This window comes from Euprymna scolopes, chromosome 36, assembly GCF_053919585.1.
Source record: "Euprymna scolopes isolate OS-2025 chromosome 36, ASM5391958v1, whole genome shotgun sequence".
Taxonomy (NCBI): domain Eukaryota; kingdom Metazoa; phylum Mollusca; class Cephalopoda; order Sepiida; family Sepiolidae; genus Euprymna; species Euprymna scolopes.
The window spans coordinates 92,965,058-92,971,969 of record NC_136517.1 but is presented as its reverse complement, the minus strand read 5'-3'; positions in this window follow the sequence as shown (position 1 = coordinate 92,971,969).

Below are 6,912 nucleotides of genomic sequence, written 5' to 3'. Positions count from 1 at the left end.
GCTAGATTGTAAACGAAATCTCCAGATCTAGCAGGAAAACCGCTAAAATTGTAACACTGGTCACGTGACAGGAAGCGGTAATAAATAATTGTCTCTAAATAAAAAAATGGCCTCTCGGTACAAAGAAATCCAGCTATTTATCATAGAAAAATTAAGTATAATGTTATAATTAAAAAGAAATATATAAAAACACACATGGATATAGTAAACATATTATACCAAAATGTGGAAGCCATCCGTCCAGTGGTTTTTTAGACAATTAATTCCGAACGAACCAACATTTACATTTTTATATATATAGACTAGCATTTACGCCCGGCGTTGCCCGAGTGTTTGGAGGTGATGTTGAGCAAAAAAAAAAAGAAAAAAAAGCGGTCAACTTTTTAAAACTTTTACCCCTATTATGAACTCTTAACATTTATTGTTTGGGGCTAAAATCAAGTTATTAAGTTAGATCCATGTCCAAGGAACCTATATCTAAAATTTCAAATGTCTAGACCCAAAATTGTCCCAGGAGTTTTGTAAAGTTCTCAAAGGTCAACTCGTTGAACTTTGACCACTGAACAGCCAAATTTCTGGCCGAAACCCAATCACATAGATTTTCCCAAATCTCAGTACCCTGTATATCAAATTTCGAATCCGTATTGACAGAGTTATTGCGTAGGGTAATGTACACAGAAAGACACACAGACACATTCACATTTATAGATATACTAGCATGGGTGCATAGGGCTGCCCAGGTATTTGGAGGTGTATGTTGAGCCAAAAAAAGCGGTCAATTTTTTAAACTTTGACCCCTATTATGACCCCTTAACATTTATTTTGGACTTTTTAAAACTTTTACCCCTATTATGAACTCTTAACATTTATTGTTTGGGGCTAAAATCACTTTATTAAGTTAGATCCATGTCCAAGGAACCTATATCTAAAATTTCAAGTGTCTAGACCTAAAATTATCGGAGGAGATTGGTAGAGTTCTCAAAGGTCAACTCGTTGAACTTTGACCCCGTAATCGACAAATTTCTGGCCGAATACAGATCATCGATTTTCCCAAATCTCAGTACCCTGTATATCAAATTTCGAGTCTGTAGACTTAAAATTGACAGAGTTATTGCGTCGGGAAATGTACACTGACAGACAGACAGACAGATAGATAGATAGATTAAACAAAAATATATACGTATACATAAATATATATGGAAACAGTATTGTGCGTCCTGTAAACTTTTTACGCAAATATTATGCAAGTATAAATCATGTAGAATATCTGCATGAATATAATTAAACGTAATAGTTAACTAAAGATGATCATCCCATAAGAAAACCGAAAAAAAAAACTAATAGGGAATTAATTAAAATGAATGCTTAAAAGAATATGTAAATTAGCTAGTTCTTTTGTTAGTGAATGCAATTCCACAATCCATATATAAGAAAATCGTATTTTCTTTTTAAATAAATAGAAAGGAGGGGTTTTAATGTGAATATCAATACACACAAAAGAAAAACGAATTTATAGGAGTATAGATAGATAGATAGATAGATATAGATAGAAGATATATATATATATATATATATATATATATATAATTCAAACACGGTAGTGTTTATTAATATATGGTTAAGTGGCAGTTTTAGTCATTTAGAACTGCTTTAAAGCTTCACGGCTCACTCATTTTTCCATCAAATTGAAAACAATTATTATAATTTATATAATTTCTTTGGCCTACTCTTTCACAAGAAACACCCGTCTAGCAGAAAACACTATCACTAATTTCCCCCACTCTTTATCTGTACCTAAACCAAAACGTAAATTCCATGAACAAAGCTTCTTTCTTAGAAGTGCACGCCTGTGCAACTCCCTTCCGTTTGTCTGTTTCCCACCTGACTACAATATAGTTGTCTTCAAGTCTGACGTAAACAAGTTTTTGATGAACCGTTCCATATAAGTTAACAAATTTACTGAATTTCCATTATTATCGATTACTATATTGTCCAATTTCTACTGTACACTCTTTAACCTTTATCCTCGAGTGGCCTCTTGGCCTTGATAAGTGGTGATGCTTATGTAAAAAAAAAAAAGATCACCTTCTCAGCTCTATTGTGAAAAAAAAATTTTTTTTTTCGTTCAGTAAAATAAAACTTATGATGGATTTACCGGTGTTCAAAACCATAAAAATTCGTAAAGAGGTGGGCGACGTTTTTATGACTGGTTTCCGTAGCAACCACGTCGCTTCAGCGATTAATGTTGCTACTAATTCATTGCTCTCGCGAAAAGGGAAGTAACAAGTGAAATAGAGAGAATTAAAGCAGACGTTGTCTTATTTTCTCTATAGAATTCAGTGTAAACCCGTGTATTGTTATTATTATTATTATTATTACTATTATTATTATTATTATTATTATTAGTAGTAGTAGTAGTAGTAGTAGTATTTGATAGTAGTCTCAACTTTTCGATGTTTTGTCTAAAACATCAGGTCAGTTCCTTTCACACTTTTGCAAAATTGGAAAAGAAAGTGGATCGGCAATCTGATTAAGCCATTTATTGTCACTTATTGTTATGATCCCAAGCGTTTCCAATTACGGGATCACCTTGATTTTTTTTTTTTTTTTTACATTTCCATGGTCTTATTCCCACTTCAAATCTTGATATTTAATTTTTCATGTTCTTTCTCTTGCAGTTTGTGTGTCGAAAGGGCAGGATTATTACTGGGACTGATAGTTAGAGGGATCGGAATCGCAATCGAGATCGGAAAAATATGTGGCTATTTTTTTGATGCCAAAAACGATTCCTTTAATTATCTTTTCTTTTTTTTTGGGTGGGGGGGGAGGGGATTTTGCTTAAAACAAAATTTTCCACTGCTGGTAATAATAATAATAATAATAGAATCATAAATATTTCTTTTCTTTCAATTCCGGTAAAGCTAAAATTTTGTTTCTGCGTTTGCAAAAATATGTTCGCAATGTGAATGTTATTTTACGGTAATCAGGACAAAATAACCATTTTACAGTTAAATATTTATAGATTTATAAAGAATCCGTATCCGTATCGGTATCGGTAATTGTATCGGAATCGTGAATTTAGTACGAAATCGGTAATGGTATCGGAATCGGGGAAAGTATTTGGCTCGTCCCATCACTAATGGTTGAGCAAGTTTTTTGGGTTTTTTTTTTTTTAAATTATGTCAGGGTGGAACTGTACAAGGACCTTACGAGTTTGTATGCGCATATCCCAAAAATGTTTTCCTGGACCACTTCCGGTTTATGCTCATGCCACTACTCAGAAAGTTTGCATATACTCCTGGGCGATTTTGTCGTGTTTACATTTTTTTTTATTGATGTTGAGCTAGCATTAGCTACTGGATTACTATGTAGGGAGTTGGCCAGCAAGATGTCGGTTCACGTTACAGTTGAACTTCTGCATGTCAGTACAGTTGGGGAAGCAGAGATCCGGAATGGAATTCCAAAGTCTAGCGGTTCTGGGGAAGACACTACTGGAGTAGAAGGCTCTCTTACATCTAGGGATGTCTACTGTGAAGGGGTGGGATTTAGCTGCTTGCCGGGTTCGGCGGGGGTATTTACGTTGATGGAGTACAAGTGCTTGCAGTTCGTCAGAGCAAGCACCGTTAAAGTATTTGTAAAGCATGCAGCGGGATGCAACATTTCGTCGATGGGACAGAGGCTGAAACTTAGATGACAGTTCAGGACCTATCAGATTGGCCATTCTGTTTTGAACCTTGTCTAGGAGCGAGAGACTAGTAGCAGATGCACCAGCCCAAATATGACAACAATACTCCAAAGATGGGCGAATGGTGGCCGTCGAGGACAACCTGGATTTTTCTTTTATCTAAGTGATACCGTATGATCTGATTTTCCTGAGAAGACCTTCATGCCATACCCTGTCAAAAGCCTTAGATATATCTTTTTTTTTACAAGGTAGTCACCACTTATCAAGGCCCGGAAGCCAATCAGGGATAAGGGTTATTGCGTGTACAGTAACCAATGGGATAGTATCGTAGTAATCGTTAGTATTGGAGATTTGATAAAGTGTCTTACTTAAGGGGGCGGTTCATTAGGAATTTGTTTATGTTGGACTTGAAGACATCCAGGTTGTAGTCAGGTGGGAAACAGGCAAACGGAACAGAGTTCCACAGGCGTGCAGTTCTAAGGAAGAAGCTTTGTTCATGGAATCTACGTTTTGGTTTTGGCACAGATAAAGAGTGGGGAAAATTATTGACAGTGGTTTCAGAAGACGGGTGTTTATCGTGAAACATTGGCGAGGGGGAACCAGAGAATGGAGCTCAGAGCACTTGCCATGGAAGTAACGATAAAACAAAGACAGGCTCGCAACGTCTCTCCTGTGAGAGAGAGGTTGCAGGGAAGCGAAAAAAAGGGCGTCCCCCACTAAGCCATGAAGCCTATTTTGTACTCTGTCAAGGCAGGATAGGCTTTTTTTTAGCAGTTCTTGCCCAGATGTGTCAGCAGTACTCCATCCTTGGACGTATTTTGCTTTTATGAAAGTATTATTATGTACATCTATATCAAAAACACTTGTAAACGTTTTTTTTTTAATTTTAAATTTTTTATTTCCATACTTTGTGGACCAGGCGCGTACGCAACTCCCACTAATATAGATCCACAGAATATTGTGATAAGTGTTTCAGTGTGAACAGGTATGGTGCAATAAATTATGGGGTTTATCTATTTTATTTTTACTTTCATCATATTTTACTTTGGTTTTGATACCCCCAAATTCGAAGCTATCTCTTTACAACCCTTCCTTTTCATAACCTATCATACTTTCATAAATCAGAGTCCATTTCCTGTAGACTGTTTTTGGACCCAGACAACGACGGGTACTTTTGCTAGTATATATATTTATATATATATATATTATATATATATATTATATATATATATATATTTGTATATATATATATATATATATATATATATATATATATATATATATTATATATATATATGTTTTGGTACCGTCGGTTTCAAACCTGATAATAAGGAACCGTTTCAGATACCTACATCAAGCTCTCCTCAACCGATACGCCTGCTTCTTAATCGGAATTGGAAACATACACACACATTACAAGATCTCGTTCAATTCTTCTTTTTATGAACTTAAAATTCAAATAATAAAATTTACAAAAAATTTCCGTCTAATATTTTGGGCACTAAAGGAACCTATTATCAGGTTTGAAACCGACGGTACCGACGACTTATCCCATCTAAACTTTTTGTGAATAAAAATATAGATAATATGCTCTGATTTTCGGAATTTTTTCTTCATAATAATATAACTAAATATGTATATATTGTTGATATTATTATTATCATTATTATTATTCTCATTATTCTCATTATTATTCTCATTATTATTTTTATTATTATTATTATTATCATCATTATCATTATTATTATTATTATTATTATTATTATTATTATTATTATTATTCACGATATATTGTCAAGTTGTCTTAGATTAAATATGTCTAAGCAGTGAGAGTGGGTGTAATTTTCATGTGGAATTATTGTTTGATTTTTTATGTTTTTTTCCATACAGGTGTTCAAGTTTCCTCTTTCTCTCACACATTTCTGCGTGCTATCTCCGACACCATCAATCTCGTACAGCAAATCATACAAACTCACAAGCACCCACTCACCTCACATATAATATATACACCTCCTTTTACACGCGTTTAACAACCTATTTTGCGTATATCACGTTTCGTGTTAACATCTTTTATATCCTCGCATAGTTCTCGTTATCCTTTCCCGTTCCCCCTTTCTTTCTAATCCTCTTGTTTCCGTCTTCTTCTTCTTCTTCTTCTTGTGGATATTATTATTATTATTATTATTATTATTATTATTATTATTATTATTATTATTATTCACGATATATTGTCAAGTTGTTTTAGATTAAATAGGTCTAGAGTAGGTGTAATTTCATATGAACTTATTGTTTAATTTTTTATGATTTTTAAAAATTTTGTCCGTGATCTTCTTCTTCTTCTTCTTCTTCTTCTTCTTGTGGATATTATTATTATTATTATTATTATTATTATTATTATTATTATTATTATTATTCACGATATATTGTTGTTTTAGATTAAATATTAAACAGTGAGAGTATGTGTAATTTTCATATGAACTTATTGTTTAATTTTTTATGATTTTCTAAAAATTTTTCCGTGATCTTCTTTTTTTCTTCTTCTTCTTCTTCTTCTTCTTCTTCTTCTTCTTCTTCTTCTTCTTCTTCACATGTTGTATGCAAAGTGCATCTATTCCCATCCATTCAATTTTTAATGCACTAATATTCGGAGAAATTTAATATCGTCGACCGTATGTTATTCAAGTACATGTAAGAAAAGAACTAAAAGTCATTCCGCGTCTCTAAACACAAAGCTCGCAATGGCTTCCTCGTCAACGTTCGAACAATTTAGTTTCTTTTGTGACGTAGTCGGGTTGAACAAACAGTAGTTTCTCGTCAGCCAAGGAAACAAAAAAGTTTCCTACACAAGTTCGTTTGTTATAAAAAATATAAAATATTATTTTATTTCTTGCTTCGTGTTGCGCGATCCATAAACAGGAGGGGGAGAGCAGGAGATCGGCGGTTTTAAGCGGTGACTCGAAGCTGCCGTCGCTTTTTTGACTGACCCTTCTTTTTCGCCTCGCTTGTTTATATCGACCTGTTCTCTCGCAAGTGTTTTAACCCCGACAATTGTGAGATCAACTACTTGACATATTCTTCTCTGGCGACGTCAGTTTTGACAGATCTGCCTCTCCACTCGATATTTTTAGCTTGCGCGCACGTGTGTGTGAGTATGTGTGCGTGTGAGTGCAATCTGAATACCAACCACTACAGAGGAATGGCCTAACAGCGTTTTCTTTTGTAAACGG